General features: G+C 40.6%; 1 protein-coding gene across 11 annotated transcripts in view; it reads right to left on the bottom strand.

Annotated features, from left to right (window-relative positions):
• LOC145984918 (muscleblind-like protein 1) overlaps window positions 1-17,925 on the bottom strand; it is a 718,465-nt gene that overhangs the window by 112,691 nt on the left and 587,849 nt on the right. The gene's annotated exons all lie outside the window — the stretch shown is intronic.

The following is a 17,925-nucleotide window of genomic DNA, read 5'->3' as shown; positions in this document are numbered from 1 at the left end:
TCACTGGCCGTTGTAGTGAAAGAGGTTTTCCGTAGCTCGTGTAAAGGAACCGCTGACACGACTGGAACGATACTAAATCGAGAAAAAAGGGCGAAAAAAATTATCGTCACAGAACAGCAAGTAAGCGTGCCCGGAACAACTTCGGGTTGCAGAAAACTAACCACCACAGCTCGATGGGCATATTTAAGAGAAGGTCTGCTGCACGTCTCACATCTGTTTAGTAAGCAGTTTACATTTTAATAATAAATAAACAAAAGTCAAGAATTGGAGCAATGGGTGTGAATGTTTTGAGTGACTCAGTTCACATAATTCGTCCATAATCTGGGAAATAAACAATATATATGGCAACAACTATGTGCTCTACCTAAAATTTCCTAAATAAATAAACATCAACATTTTAAAAATCCTACATAAACATAACACACACACACACACACACACACACACACACACACACAAGTGGCACAGTGTTCTGTTTCCTTCTTGCTGACCTCCGAGGCGGAGTAGTTGGCGCAGCGACCTGTTTTTTTGGGTGTTCGTTTATCATCATATCATCACATATCCACATCGTCGCGATTAGCCAAGAGTGACAGAAAAGCTATGCTAAAAAAATCAAAATAAAAAATCATTGTTTTGACCTCATTGATGGTGTTTTAGTAACGTTGTGCCCTGTAATAAATGGGTTCCGGGTTCGATAACCGGTGTTAAAACTGCAAATCCAGTCTCGATTAGTCTATCTGAATATAAAGTGAACTTAAATACAAAATTAAAAATACAGTAAAACCTCGTCAATCCGGACTAATGAGGGGGATAAGTTGACCGGTTTAACGAAAGTCCGGATTAACTGAAATAACCTAAAAGAACAGTAGAAAGTGCATTAAAACTCCGTTTATAGCAACAAAACACGTTTATTATGGTGTATTTAAAGGGCATAGTCCTAAATACACTATACAGTACAGTACAAAGTCTGCGGGAAACAGAATTTCATGAGTGGTTGACTGCCTTTCTTTGGGAAGTTCTCTTGTTGACTTCACATTCAAAACCTTGCATTCTGCTTTTCTTTGGCCTTTTGACTGTCCGGATTAAGCGATGTCCGGCTTATCGGGGTCAGGATTAACGAGGTTTTACTGTATATAGTGTTTTATAGACAATGGTAGACTTTATATCATCGTATGTGAACCAGAGGAACGTAACTCCAAATATGCTGTTTTCAGTTTTGTTTAAGTAAACTCCTCTGAAGAGCTCCTCTATATATCTTCACTTCTAATCCTTAGGGGAATCAAGTAACTTCAATTTACGGACTCTCTTTAAGAGCCAGGCATAGTCCTAACAATACATTATTTCCTCTCTCCTGTAAAATTGATAAATTGGGGTTATGCCCCTCTTGTTCTCACACGACGATATCTTCCAAAGCAGAAAGCCAGTTTCAATTTCCAAATCTACAAGCCGTGTGCTGAGCGGACAGAGATTCCTCGTGAAGATGGCAACGCGATAAGGAACGTCGATACAGGCACCAGCAGAGAATGGAGTTGAAGAAAAGGGGTTAAAACTCTTAACAACTTGAAAGGTGAGGAAGAGGGCGGAAGAAGAGAAGAAACAAATACGTCACGATATTCGAGAGCATCGATTTGTCCCTTCTCGCAGCCTTTGACGACGACTCTCTTTTTAATCCCAAGACTTCTGAAAGAGAGAGAGCGCACTGAGTAAACCAAGCCCTTCTCTCCATGCACGCTTACAATGAGACTCTTCAAACGGCGAGCTCAACACTTATAACACTTAATATTGCCTTTTCTCCAACTTTCTCCTTCACCCTTTCCCCCCTCTCTTGACCTTTATAAACAGCGGAGGGAGAAGGGAAGCAACCACTCGCTTATGTGAGAAATTACCCCGGCATGAAAAGCAGTCAATTTAGTTTGGCATGTGAAGAGTTGAGCTCCTGAGGACGTAAGCAAAAAACAGCTCTCTAGAGAGGAATCCCTTTTCATGTTCTTCAGGCGGAAAAACCACGCTCTTCGTGGAAACTGTAATCAAATAAACACGAACATGTGGACGAATAAAAATATGAATAAGCACCGTAGAAAAGCAAAACATGACAGCAACAAAATATCTAAGAGTTGATACGAGTCATTCAGTACAGGTTAACGAGGCTCTGCCGCCTGGATCTAGTGTTCCGTTAAGTGTCCTTGTATGTCTATTTTCGTTATATTACGTCGCTTTTCTAACTCTTGGATTAATTGTGACGGTGAGGATAAAAGATGGGCCACTGCTAGTTTGATTGATTGAGTTGGTGTTTTAAGAAATAGGGACTGGACCTACAGTTTAACGTGGGATCCGAACCACTCCAGCGGGAATCGAACCCGGGACCCTTTGATTACAAGGAGACGACGCTACCGCTGCGTCATCGGGGAGGCCTGGGGGTCCACTACTAGGTTGACCAAGAAACGTAATAATTACGGAAAGGCTAATTACTGTAGTAAGAATAGACTGTGGTACAGCATGCCTGAATAACTTGTTAGTACAAAAGTGTCGGAAGTATCTGTTGCTAACACAGTGTGGCAAGTCTTATACTGACAAAGACTGAAGCAAGCACAGAACGAGTAACGACAGGTTCAGTTCATCCAATATGTGCGTGTGCTGTCTTTGTACACTTTCTACGAAAAAATCCGAAGTGTTAGATCTCGTGCTCGATGTGGCCAGAGTCCTTTCGAAATTACTCTGATTTTGAAGAACCATCTGATGGACTGCATGCAGTTGATAGAAGGTTGGTTTACGAAGTTTTCTTTATATTATATTTTTTAGGAGCCCCACAACTCTATTCTCTGCAGCAATAACACCCCTTTTTGAAAACATGTCTCACCTATATACAGGGTGGTCCACAATTGTGTAGAAACACCAGTTAAAAATATACGGATTTAGAAAGACGAATGTCGTGCTATGCTGGAGAAAACAACTGTTATGTAAGTAAAATTACGATTATCTTGAAGTCCGCCATCTTGAAGTCAACTTTATTTATTTAATAATAAGATTTAAGAAATAATAAGAATAAGATTTAGAAATTGTAAGAGGCAAAGAATGAAATTAGAAATTTAAACTATACCAACAAGGAGATTTAGAAATCGAAACGACCCTGAGAATGAGATTTAGAAATGGACACGAGGTCGGGAATAAGATTTAGAAATTGAAAGGAGAGACAGAATGCGCCTTAGAAGTTAGGACGAGATCGAGATGGTACCGAGAACGACCGATTGATTGTTTTAAGTCTACTTTATGCACAGATAGACTAATTGGGACTGGACATACAGTTTAAGGGGAATCCGAACCACTGTGCAATGTGCCTCCACCAGTTATCAAACCCAAGAACCCTTGATCACAAAACGACGACGTTACAGGGAGGAACTAGAGAACGACACTGGCATTCCCACTAACGAGAAGAGACTTAGTATCGCGTATGGCCTCGATATCGTCCCTACCCCAAATACTAAACTCATTTAATAACACATTCATTATACGGTACTTCGGCATAAAAAAGTAACTCTCCATCGCGAGGAATTATATTTCCTTAACAGCATTTTTGCAACCAACAGCACTGTCGCGATACGGGGCATTAACTTGACTAACTGACCACTGCAGAACTAAGTCAAAGCGAAAGCCTGTGGAACAGAGAACTTATCATTGCAGTTTTTGCGCCATGGTGCACGCAGCACTGCTCGCAAGATCGAGAGCAAGTTGGAGGCGTGCCAAACGGTTGCGCCTGCATTGTTGCAATAACAATTCTAAGACTTCTCAAGGACAATCTTCGGACATGCTGGAGTCATTCCAGCATGCATGCGTCGCGAATACTGGACAACCTGTTCTTGGTGCAAATGTCTAGGCAGAATACAAAGTAAAGGGCACAAACTGTGGCTCAGGATATATTCTTAAAGACATGCTATGTCTTGAGGAGGTTAAAATCGTATTATATGAAATATTTGCATGCGACTTCTTTAAGGTGTCCACCGTCGCTAGTGAGACATTTCTAATAGTGAATAACGCATTGATTTGGTTAACCCTAAATAACTGATTTTCTTGCTTTTTCTATTTTGGGCTAATCGCGAAGATGAAGATGAGTGATGATATGATCAACTTGATGAAGGTATACTCAAAGAACACCCACGCGCAGGAGGGATTCGAACACGGGATTTCTGGCGTTGTAACGCGCTGTGCTAACCACTCCGCCACCAAGGTCGGCTCGCTGCACAATGCTGTTTGTTTGAAATGTTGTTTTAAGTCCATTTTATGTACAGATAGGCTAATATGAACTGGACCTACAGTTTTAAGCGGGATCCGAACCACTATGTGCCTCCGCAGGTATCGAACCCGGGACCCCTTGATTACAAGGCGACAACGCGACCGGGGAGGCTCTATGCGTAATGCAACTTGCCGTGAAGGCACATGGGAGATGTGGAGATATTCACAACCTAGGTCATTTGTGGAGGTGTTTTGATAAAATGCACGCTCCGGTGTTGCCCCAAGCAGGCATTTATTAAGAGGCTGAATGAACCCCACATCCGCTTCGTGCAGGAACATCATTGGAAAAATTCTCACCTGAATTCACCCACCCGGGTCTCCAGCGTGGCAGTTAGACGTCTTACCCCCTACCGGATCATATATTCTTCAACAACGACAATATAATTAATACCAGGCTCTTTGAGGGTATAAGTTCAAAGTTAACAAATATTTCCATTTAGTGCTCGTTACTTAAATTGTTACCAGTGCAACGGCCTTCAGTACAATGAAAATAAATACGTCATGGTCTGTTAAAACAGATCTTAAGATGTAATGTAATTAAACATAGGGCTATATTCAACATGACTATGAATCAATTTCCTTAAATTTAGCCATTTATTTCGGCTGGTAGTTTGTCAAATCAAAGAAAAAATTTCCGGTAAATATAACATGTTTATATCAGATATTTGTTACATAAAACTTTTAAAAATATATATTATTTCACAACTCTTTTGATATACACGCTAAAGATTTCACGTTACCTCAACCTCTAGTAATAAAGATTGTCAAAAATTGTTTAAGGTTCACTTTATGCACAGAAAGACTACTTGGGACTTGACGTACAATGTAAGGTTCACTTTATACACAGAAAGACTACTTGGGACTTGACCTACAATTTAATGTGGGATCGCAATGCGAATTCATCGAAGATCAAGCCGGGATCCCTTGGTCACAATCGTTAACACTACGCCATTGGGAAGTCTCATATCTAGTACTATTAAAAGCTAGAACCCCGATATACAAGTCCACACTAGGATGAATGGGATTGCTTTTACAGATCGACAGTGGAACTATTAGGGGAGCAATACACAGACGTCGAATCTTATACGATCCATTGCTCTTGAAAGCGTACATAAGAAATGAATCGTGAATAGTTAGTTTTTGTTTACATCAAACATTGCATTATACGATGGAAGCAACATGACTACACACTCCGACCCGAGTTTTACCCTCACACCCCAACATCACCTTAAAACTGCTCCTGAGGATTCGCGACACCCCCACCTAAATTTTTTTACGAACTAAATTTGGTGCAGATTATACTTTTTATTTCAATTTGCCATCGTTTTTCTACCTCTTTGATGAAAATGGATGATTGACACCGACTTAAAACTGTGATCGAAACTGCGACCTTTGGTCACTCCGCCACGAAGGCCACTCAATACATACAAATGAAATTTCCAAAATTTATTTTAAATGAACAGGACTCCAAATTTACATCAAACAGTGCACTTAAAATATCCCTAAACTTAGGTCGAAATTTGCATCATATGTTCTTGGTTCAGAAATGACCACTTTGCATGACCGCGCCATTCTTTCTCGAAGACCCTGAATTTCCCCACAAAATATTGCCATCAAACGTGAGGACCGTACATCGGTTGCGACAAACATTCCAAAAGGTCAACGCACCGCCCTAGTTATACCAGTAAAAGATGTCAAATCCGAAATTTAGCAGTGTGTTTACAGGTCTGTATTGCTATTATATTTCGGCTGCAATGGGTGACAGGGTTATACTTGAAATGTTCACTGATCCTAAACATTCATGTATTCACTCCATCAAACCACGAATAATTGTAGGTAACGTAAACTAAGACACGTTGCTTAACTTACCACCTGTTGTAACCTTGGAATAGAACAACGGCTGATGAAGTACTTACCTAGAAAGAAAAGAAAACTTTTATTAGCTTCAGTACAAGAAAAGAAATGCATGATTAAAATCGTTACTAAGGTTACATGTATTCAAAAAGCAAAATTCAATGCAACGTCAAAAGTCAGCACAATGGAAACGATAACTGACAATTTTACATTTAACAAGAAATACCTTTTATGGGTCATACTTTGAAGTTTTAAAAATCGTACAAGATTACTGCGTGCAGGCTAGATTTTCTTCTGCGTTGCAATATTTTGAAATAATATGGGCAATTTACGCTTATACTGTGCGAAGTTATTAATATTATACTGCATCATCTTTGGAATTCCACAGCAAACCGTGTAGTGGTAACGTCGCCGCCATGTACTTAAGAGGTCACGGGTTCGATAGCCGGTGAAGGCACATAGTGGGTGGGGTCCACATTCAAACTGAGGTCTAGTTCCGATTAGCATATCTCTGCATAAAGTGGATAAACAAAAAATTGTTTAAGATAGTATAAGCTGACCAACCAGAGCAGAAGAAAAGTTTCATAATTTATAGTCAATTCAACCAATTCTTTATTCTAAAGTTAGGTGTTAAATTAGTTACTGTTAATAAATAAAACTATTAAGAAAGCCTAGCTTGGATGTGAAGTCTTAGATTACGTGGATATTGAAGGAAACATTCTGTGCTGTGAAATATAACCTGATCACGCCTGTCAATTGTTTGTGTACTGGGTGATCATTTCTGTCGTTACAAACAAAACTCTTTACATTTTCCTATGAAGCGTTTGTGCAATCTTCATGTAGGTTTAACGGAGATATAAAGATAGCTTTATACATGGACTTCTACGTCTTCGTCTCTCTTTTGAGCTCTTGAAATGAAGATAATGGATGTTCGATGAAGGATTCTGCAAGAACTAAATTCGACTAAAATGGAATAAACGGCCGCGGGGAAACAAAATGCAGTTCTTTTTTTTTTTTAAAAAAAAAAAACAACTCCAAATGTGATCAATACGTAATAAAAAAAACTGCAAAATATTGAAAAGACCAATAATCCAAGGAAGGGCATTTGTCTAAAACAATGCAAAATAAAACTGATGACTTCTTGTTCTAACTGAAGAGAAAAGGACTACTACTATGTTTAGTGTTCATAAGCTTCCGAATTCTGATATTAGTTTAAATAATAATAATAATAATAATAATAATATATATATATATATATATATATATATATATATATATATATACATACACACATACACATCAACTCTAAATGCATGCATGAACATGGAACTTCAGTAACAAATTCATCAGTGATACGGAAACGTCAATACAAACCGGAAAGCACAGAAAGTGCCTTAAAAATCTACTCCATGCACACATGTCATCCTCAACCAGTGCCTTCCAATGCCGTGCCTGGGAAAATCTTCAGCCAGCTCCCGGAATTAAATGACTTTGACATTCATTGCTCCTCTACGGCAATTACAGATTTATTAATCCGGTCCTCCTTCGAATTTACCTTCTCCATTAAGAAACGAATCGGCTGGTAGTTCGAACAGCGGAACGGTAAAATAAGCCGGGACGCGATTCCCTTTAAAATTTATAATCATTCACTGTCACGGGAGTTAAATTCGGTCCAGAGATGAATAATTCCGGAGTTGATAATCAGATTGCATCCCGCGTGATGGATAGGCGGAGCGATCCGCAGGAACCACGGATACAGAGCTGCGAGTCAAACCCATCTTCGAAGCAATTTTTTACCCGTCGCCCCTCGCGGATATCGCGCTTCAATCATCCCAGCGTCGCGCCGCCCGTAATTCGGATCTTCGGAAGTTTTTCCATCTGCGGAAACTTCGCTGATAAAGGAGCAGAGGTCAAGAGAACAGCATCGCCGCCTCGCGAAGAGGGCAAGAAGAGCTTAAACGACAATTCCTATAAGGATTGGCACCTATTAGTCTGTTCCCATGACGACGCGTATTGATTGGAAAGTGCGCGCGGAGTTTTGCAGTCACGCAGGCCCACTCGTCAGACAAATACTGTGGCGCCCTTGCGGCCACGGCCGGCCGAGATTAAAATATACACAAAACGCACTAACGCAATTCCAGCGAGCGCCCTGGAGCGGTGGGGCTGGAGGGGAACACTGGAGAAAAATGCGAAAATAAACTATCGCTTGGTCGAACGTTGTCCGAAAGTCGGTTATTTTCAACAAAGAGAATCGAATTAATATATTACATATTGTTTCAGTTCAGAAACTCCACACGCAAGCTCTTTCGATCTCTGCTACCTAGAATACCAGTCGAATAGGAAAGTGGTTAGCAGAAGGTTCGTGTGAACCCTCACGGAAAAGAAAGCACTGTTGCCAGTCCTTTGGGGGGGGGGGGGGCGTAAATAGATATCAAACCATATTTCTTCCGGTTAAGGCCTACGTCGCGAAGGTGCAAGGAAAATTGGCAATTATTAAATAGACAAATTTTAAAATTAAACATGTTCAGTAGCTTGTTAAAAGGAGGAACGTGACAATTCTTTTTGTTATTACTATTCGAGATTCTTCGTAATACAAAACATCTTATCATAAAATATCAGGTCATCTTTCACTCTTCAGCATTATTATTATCATTACTGCAATAAAATATGGTTGATTTGATTGATAGATTTAGTCAATTTAACGTTGGATTTCAGTAACTTTTGGCTAATCGCGACGATGGAAATGAATGATGAAATGGTTGAGGAGACGGTGACACTCACAAACACACATGGACGACAGAACACAAGCCTTATAGATGATTATACTTGCCGTGGGTGCAGGCGCCAGAGCCTCGCTGGCCTGCACGTCTGCACTTAACGGGGTGTACTACGTGGAAGTGAGGTTGACTTTTGCATGCCTTTTCAACGGTCACCCCTTACACCGTGCAATAAAATATGGGCATTGTAAGAACTTGTATAGGTTTGTAATCAAAGAGCCACGGGTTCGGTAGCAGGTGGAGGCACATACTGGTTCGGATCCCACTTTAAGCTGTAGGCCCAGTACCGATTAGCCTATCTGTGCATAAATTAATCTTTTAAAAAAAAAACAATCAAATTGTATAATTTTATTTTTTTAAAAAAATTATCAGCAGTTTCATAAACATTTCATGCATTTTTAGGACTTTAAATATTAAGCCCTGGGGGGCCGTAAACACAGAAGATAATTTTAAAGGGCCCGTTGTACACGAAAGCTTAAGAACAGCCGCAATAAATTATTACGAGACTGATGCACTTCGGACAGTCTATATTTTCACCTAAAAATTATCTCTTCCTCATGGTATTTCAGCTACCAATTCGCACCGGGGCGTGTCCAACCAGACGCGCGGACCTTAAGCTGCTCCTCCCCACCGACCTTACCCGACGGTGATTTCGGGAAAGAGAGGTCTGTGCGCTGGGTGGTCGTGGGAGGGGGAGAAAACTTAGCATTACGCTTATGAGAGTATTATTTAACTTGTTCTCTTGGGAACATCAAACTTCCGATGGCGTAGAAAAACATATGAACGGAAAGAGAACATGCTCAAGATTCCACATCCGGTTGGAAAAGTCAAAATGTCCGTTTGATTAGCCGTAACTTGAAGTTGAAGTTGTCCCTCCATAATGAATATATGGGATCCTGTAAATATTTTTCACAGAGCGTATCTGCCTTAATAATAAACTTTAAAAAACAGCTACCACTTCCAACATGGGGAGAAATTCATGATCTCTTTTGCCTCTGTAGTTTCTTTCAGTAGCAGTTCACATTTCGACGTTATTGAAACAAATGTCCACCTGGTGCGAAACTGTCCCTCGTAACCGTAATGCCTACAATTAGATACCATGATCGCGCGAACAGCAACACTCTTCTCTCGCACGTGGTGCGGTGTTGTTAATGGAAGAGCGTTGGAGAATGCCGGCGATGCCGGATTGGCAGCCGACTACACCAAACTAAAAATGCCCGAGGCAGTTGGAGGTTGCTAAATCTAAAGTCAAATGAATCGGCGAAAGGGAAGGCGCGCGTGGCCCCCTGCCAGGGGAAGCGTATTCGCATACATCTATGCCATGCAATCTGGTTTCGCATGCTGATAATTAACCAGGAGGCTCGGTTCGGCTTTACGGCACGTTGCGATTGAATCTTCTTTCTGCCGCTTAGCATTCTGGGAGGTATTTTCGTCCCAGGTGAGGCTCATATTTAGTCCTTGGCAGCTGATAGTGAAAGGGGGTCATCTCTTTGGATACATCGACCTGCTTATACAGGGTGACCCACCGTTCATCGTCCATTTTGATTCGCAAAGTGACCTCATAGTAGGGATGACGCGATGTGCGCAGAAGTGTTCAGCGAGATATATCATTTCAGTACACATGGAGCGTTTGGGAAGGCGGTTCCGTGCCTTAGATATATTTCGGAATAGACGATTATCCAAGTCTTTGCAAGTCTGAGTGTATGAGACCATCATTCAACTAACCATACTGCACAGTATTTTTTTTTACAATGTCTGTACTTGTATTGATTTATTTAAATCGCTTTTCTGCCACGTCTGCTAATTGCAACGATGAGAATGAATGGCGTTTGACAAATGAAGTAGGAGTCTCAGGCACTCGTGGACAAGACAGAACAGAAATCCCAGTAGGGTGTTCAACTTTAGGCATTGAATTTAAGGGAGATTTAGTCATGCCAAATTTTGCGCATTTTTTCGTGGCGCGGCATCAGTCCCATCAAATGTTTATGGAATTAAACAAACGAAATGATTTACATTTTGTCACAATAGAGAATAAAAATTTACAAATTTGCAAGTTTCTTAGTCCTAACCCATATGTATTTGTCCAACACTCCTGCAGAACTAAGTATCAATCAACTATTGCAAGATATGACGTCATTTCCGCCAAAAAGGTTAAACGTGCAAGATCTTGCAGTCGACTTGGTTTTGTATGGTTCGCCGAAATTGAAATTTCACGATCTTGGTTGTTACAGAAATATACGGAAGAAATAGAATGTCAATACTGGAGCTGGAAGAATATATATATATATATATATATATATATATATAATACGGGGCATCCCGGGAAATACGGGCGAGTTCGTCACTCTAAGGCCCAGGCGCCATAGCCTCTTCTGCCTGCAAGAATGCAGTTTCCAGGGTGCATTGCGTGGAAAAGATGTTGCCATTCGAACACCTTCCCAAAAGGTCACCCCTAGAATATCGGTATGGTTCTACGAAACGGAAGGTGTTGTTGAAAAAGTTATTTGTGAGAAGATGCAAGCATGCAGGTGAGTCTTGAGAACTCATTCTCACGTGCTTATAAGTTAACTCAGTCTCAAGGTAAGTCCATTACGTCATAATTCCTTCTGAATACCAATTCCCAAGGTTGCTGTGAAACCACGAGCTTCCTCTCCCACATGGCCGTGGGTACGCTTTGCGCCGTCACCACTTATTCCAATATTTAGCGCACGGGGATAAGCACCACAACAATTAGAAAAACATTGCACAGCAAGCTTGTATTTAGAACACTAATCCTAGCTAATGTTAAGTGCCAACACATTAAGTACACTTACATCATCCTTTGTTATTGGTGGAGTCGCACATACGTCCAATATGACGTAAGGTAATATTAAAATTGTACAGAATAGATGAAAATTGTACACCCAAGATGGAAGGAACTATATATTGACATGTCACATTCATAATTTTGATCACATCCTTTCTTTTTTCCAAAGTTTTGATCTGTCTCTAAGGAAACGTTTCTGTCTTTTCTCGAAAAAAAATACAATATGCAATAAATACTGATTAAAACAAAGCAAAAAACACTAGCTCCTGCCCCATGCACCGGCAGCCTTTACCACTCAAATACTAGAGGCTGGGTGAGCACCAGGGCCGCTTTATACAAAAACGAGGTCGGAAAAATTCCCATCTTAGATCATCCACCATAGGAATCGAACTTGGGTCCCCGTGTGGCAGTCAAACGCCCTGCCCACTGGACCACCGTGGCTCTTCTAAATAACTAAAATACAATAAAATCTTATAGAAATTACCTAACTACACAAAAATAAACGAAATTGGCAATTATATGAAATAAGTGAATAGCACCACGTTCTTCAATTTAAAATATGAAAATGCTCCATCATGAGTATGAGAATAGGCACTATCTTCCTATCACTTTGGTTAATGGGAACGAATGGTGATAATATGAGATTGGTGATTGGACAAAACATATGGACGACACAACACTAGCCCCACAGATTATCCTGTATCCACTGTAGATACAGGCGCCAGAGCCTCGCTAGACTATAAAAAAATAGTCCACGGCGGTCTTACGTGGAAGGGAGGTTGACATTTGGATGTCTTCGGGAGAAAAAAAATAATAATAACAATAATATATAGGCGACAAAGTATTTTACAGTCGCATTTTTGCGACCATTAGATTTCGAACACCGATGCATACAGTAGTAAAGAAAAGAGGACTGGACATTTGCCTAGAGTTTTGTTCCGGAACTCTCCCTATCTTATCACCGTGTTTCGGAATTTCCTCGCAATGCAACGAAGGCCTGCAACCACGGTGAAGCGCTAAGCCAAAAATTCACCTCACGAACGGAAGGCGTTATTGTCAGTTTTAGTCCCGCGACCCGGCCGCACAACAGACGCACTTTAAATGGACGTGATTACATTAGCAATGGCTACGGAAGTTAGTTGCCTGCAAAAGAGATTAGGGAGTGCTTTGTTTTCTACTCCTCCTAAGCGCGTATTAAAATTTATAGAATAAAAAAGTTCCTTCTCGCCAAAACGAAAAACATGATAGGAGTTCAAAATGGCTTTCGCTGGTTGGAGGGGGAAGAAAAAGGGGAAAAAAAGTAAAACGTGTGAACGTGGCTTTAATGAAGAAACTTGCACACTCCGAACCGACCTCCTCTCTCCTCGGAATTCATACATTTTTCACGCAAAGAGGTGGATCGCAGGAATATTCAACCAGAGATGAACCGGGGGCGCGTGGTCCACAACTTCCGCCAACTTATGGAAGTATGCAAATTTCAAAATCCATGCAGTTCGGCGGAACGAGTCGCGACCTCCCCCTTAATTACTTATTATTCAGGCAGTTGGTTGAACACGGATACGCCGCGTCGTCAACAACCGCGCGTTTTCCGACTAACCCTCGTTAACGGGAACACGGAAACACTGTCCCGAAATAAAACGTGTGCCGGCGCGTGTTCCCGGGCGCGATTGTTTGCCCAATTAGTGTCGCGACAAGCAATTAGTGTTGTTAACTGTACGTTACCTGAAAACGTCACAGTTCCGGCTGTCCTACGGTGGCTCTATTTGCGCCACGGTGGACGTACAGAACGAGTCTATTTGATTTCAAATGTACCCTGGACTATTGCCTCTATTGTGACCATTCCGTTTTCGATGTGCAAATAGTGTGCGCAAAGGTGTATTTGCGTTTTCCTTACGGAAGGCCCATTTCTGCCTATTTAGACTAATCGTGACGATGAAGATGATTAGGTGAAATCAGTAACACCGATAGGGTGCCAAATTGGAGAGAGGGGGCAAGGTCAATTTACTTATTCTTGGTAGACAAAGCTTATAGTTAAGAGGTAATAGTGAGGAGGTAATCGCCGCCAATGGGTGAAATTGGTAAAAGGACACAGCGTGATCATTAAGTTTTTCTCTGATAAAGAAAAATTATGCTGTGTAAACTGTAAGCGCTGGGAAGGTGCGGTTTGCGACAATGTGTAACGTGATGATTCATCTTTTTTCATTCCTGTACAGCGCTGCAATCTGTGAACCCTGCTGTCAGTAGCATCCACAATGGCTTTTGTGCACATGTTGTCAGTGATCCTTCCCACAGTCCCCGATCCTTGTCTTTAATGTTGTGATATCACCGACGAATGCATGTACATTATACACCAAACGTAACCTCACACGAAGAAGTCCTGTGGGTTATATCAGGTGATCTGGGTGGCCACGGTATTGGACGACCTCTGCCAATCAGTTTGGAAATTTGGTATCCACATGCTCACGAACAACTTTAGCCCAGTACGGCGGAGACCACCTATCCAATTGAAAAATCACTCATTGTATACCGGACTGTTATGCTCTAAACCTCAGGTGCTTCTCGTCGATACCATGTCTTACACAATCGCTGCATTGTAACCGGTGATTGGGCTTCGTGAATCCGCAGCACACAGCGTGCTTTCTCTTGCACCACTACGTTAGGTATTGTCGCAAACAGCATGTTCCTAGTTCTTACACGCTATAAATTATTTTTCTTCTCAGGGAAAGACTTTGACCACGATGTAGACCAATCCAGCGTTCCGGAAATGACACCGCCATTTAAAACACCCTGTATTCTGGATATTTTTGTACAAACCATAGTTAAATTCGAAATAACAGCTCACAAATAATAATAACAAACAGGAACATCTGGGATCATGTTGTAAAACTTCAAACCATTATTCATATCTGTTCTCAAGGAAACTATTTCTTCACATTTTTACGTCTTCCGAATATAATAATAAACTTTGAAGGTGGCAGACCAGAAACGAGAAAAAGTTATACGACTAACTGTTCCAATATTTCACGGGAAACCAAACCAGGTTGCGGTTCGAGGCAGCAAGTTATTTCCCAAACATTTTCCGAAAATAATTTTACGTAGAAAAAGCGTCGTAATCATCTAAAGTGCTGCATTTTCATTAAAGGTAACTCTTTCTTCCATATTTCTTTCTTAGGTAGCTCGTACCACCTCCAGCCGCAAAATTCAAATACGAAGTTTTTCAATTATCTTTAAAAATGAAGAACGCAAGCAAATGTGAGGGGGGGAAGAAAGGTATATTATAAAAGATAAAAGGCGAGAAACTTCTTAATGTAATTATTCTCGGAAGGTGCAAAGCGGGTGTAATCTTATTCTGTCATTTAGCGGACCTGCAATGAAAAAAAAATAAAAAAGGAAGTAAGTCGTTGGTCCCAGCTCCCTTTCACTTTAAGAGTAGCGATGCTTTTCATCAAACGCTCTCCTCTAGATCAGCTGAGTCAGGTCCGTACGAAAAATAATGAAACAGAGCAGAACAAGGACCTTTTTAATCGGATTATTGAGCGCTTTCCCCCGGAAAACACCGAACCTCCCCTTCTTTCGGAAGGGCTCTCATTCCACGCAACAAAAAAGAAGCGGTTGGGACATTTTAAAGCAAAGGCGGTTATCGAGCATAAGATAAAGGTTACACAACATGCTTCCTTTGCTATAAAAAACGAGAAGATTCTTCCAAGCCTATCGTCGTTATGAACTTGTGTGCTAGCCTAGACTGGACCTACAGTTTTAACGTGAGAACGGAACCGAAATCTGCCGCACCGGATATGGAACCCACAAAAGCTGTCGCGGAGGGCCTGAAGCGAAGCGTCACGAAGCACAATCTCGGTCTCGTTTAGCTGGTCTCCGTGGTCTAGTGGTTAACTATAGTGCTGTGTAGGCAGGGACGCTTGATTCGAATCCCGACCTGGGAATGAGTATTCTGTGTGTCACTTTGAATCAAAATATCATCACTCATCCTCATCGTCGCGATTAGTCAAAAGTTGCAGAAAAGCGACACTAAATAACTAAGTAACAAGGCATTTGGATAACCATGTATATATTCTGAACATCTTTAGCTAAGAATATCCACAAACTGCACCCCATTAATCTCTTCTGACTCGCACGTCTGAGTCCTCTGGTGGCAGTTTGATAAACTTCCCCTTCAAGCTCATATTTCGACCAAATTCCAACACTTTGGAGTTGCCGGTACAAAGCCAAATCTTAGGTGAAATTGTCTAATTGAATCCTCTGTGCTTAAAGGGAGGCACGAGGGACAAACGTTAACAAGATGAGCCGCACTTTGGGGCAACTTACAAGACTAATAAGGTGGATAAATCACGCTCTCCCCAGATGTTGATCACAAGAAGCCTTCGGAGATTGGGATTAGCCAAGCCAGGCATCCTGAATAATCTCTCCAGCGGGCAGCACGGCTCAATACGGGCGGCTCTTGAGTGATGTCTGTGGCCGCCGTTCGCCTGCTACTCGGGAGATAAGCGCGGCTGGGTCCGGTTGCCAACTGAAGGCCTTTGAGACCGACCGCGAAAGATGGTTTGATTTGAGATTTGAGTTATCTCTAGAAATGTTCCCCATTCAGGGTGAGGGAATCGAACCAGGGTTGGCCCGGGTGGGTCCAGCCCAGTTTCCCCACGCGTTTTTTTTTCCCAGAAAAACCCACCAAAAAACCAGTCAAAATGTGTTTTTGTTGTAAATTATTGCTTTAAATACTTGTGAGGTTCTACGATTGTCAAAAAATTTTGGAAAACTTGTAAAGAAAAGGCTTATCAGAGCTTATAATACTAAAAATAGTGAATGTAGACAATTTGTTTTCCTCAAATCATGCTAGAAATGAACATTTAACACAATAAAAAGATCATATATCCAAGAAACAAAAAAGAAAAAGTATCAGAAATTTTTAGATAAATCGTTTGCATTTATTGATCCAGCATACTTGAACAAATTGTGACATGATTAAATTGGAACACACTCTAAATGATTTTTGACATTTTTCATCCTAATGGGTTGCTTGCCTATGCAGTAAAATGTTATTTTATGTCTGGTTAGGAGCTCTGTAGCCATGCAAGTCGTGCATCTTCATAATTATTACATTGTCAGCTTTGTGCACAAAACTTACAGCAGCATTATGTACTTGCACTATAATTTGACAATAAAATTATCAAAATATAGTGCATGATTTAGGAGGAGCATGAGTTAGGGTGGATGGGCAGAGGGGGATAAGTCATCTAATTAATGATCATGATAACTGTTGTAAATTTAGAATCATTTAGGTAAAATTATTTCTGCAGCTAAAAAAAAGTGTGAACAAAATTGAACAATTTGTTTCAAGATGGTGGATGAAAACTAATTTTCCACATGTTGCAGGCAGGCTCTATGCTATGCACTACAATTTTTTTTTTAATGGTCTAGAATACATTTTCAGAGTATAAGGTTGAGTGATTCTAGAGATATAATTGGTTCGCAATTTTGCAGTAAAACTTATAAAATAATATTTCATAGCTTAGGAGAGGAGTGTAAAATCACACATGTTCTATTTTTGATAACCGCCATAAATGCAAAGCTTTTGATTTGCAAGATAACTTGAAGGATTGATCTCACATTGTATTTGAGAAATATTGGTCATCATGTTTAAAGATAGTACACGACAGACTGGTTTAACATGTCTTGCGAAAACTTTACATTATGCTTATATTTAACTAGGTTACATTTTCTTAGATTAAGAAACTCAAGTCTCAGCAATGTTACGGCATCACTTGAGTTTAAGTTTTTAGTAAAAACTCTGTAATGTAGTGTGTGTTTTAGGACGGTTAGGGTTAAGTCGCCAATTTTGAGACCACAATAACTGCAGCAAATTTAGAGGTTTTTAGTATAAATTAATCACATCTAGATACACCTCGGGAATGATTGTCTTTTTCATTTGCATTTGTTCAAAGTATACCAAGGTTGTAGAAAAAAAATATTTTTCTTATGCTGAGGTAGATTCCAAATTCTGATGACACTTTCAAATCTCTGCCTAAACTACATTTTTTGGAGATTAAGAAAAGAGAGACTAAAATTTTAGGGCTTCGCTTAAGCTATAATTGGACAATAAATGTTTTGAAATATAGTGCACGTTTGGGGATCGTTGTGGACCAAATTGGAGGTCATCAATGTTTTGACCATGGGAATTGAATTTTC

The sequence above is a fragment of the Lepisma saccharinum genome, chromosome 3 (genome assembly GCF_977018435.1).
Source record: "Lepisma saccharinum chromosome 3, izLepSacc3.1, whole genome shotgun sequence".
Lineage (NCBI taxonomy): Eukaryota > Metazoa > Arthropoda > Insecta > Zygentoma > Lepismatidae > Lepisma > Lepisma saccharinum.
This window is presented reverse-complemented; position numbering and strand designations above follow the sequence as displayed.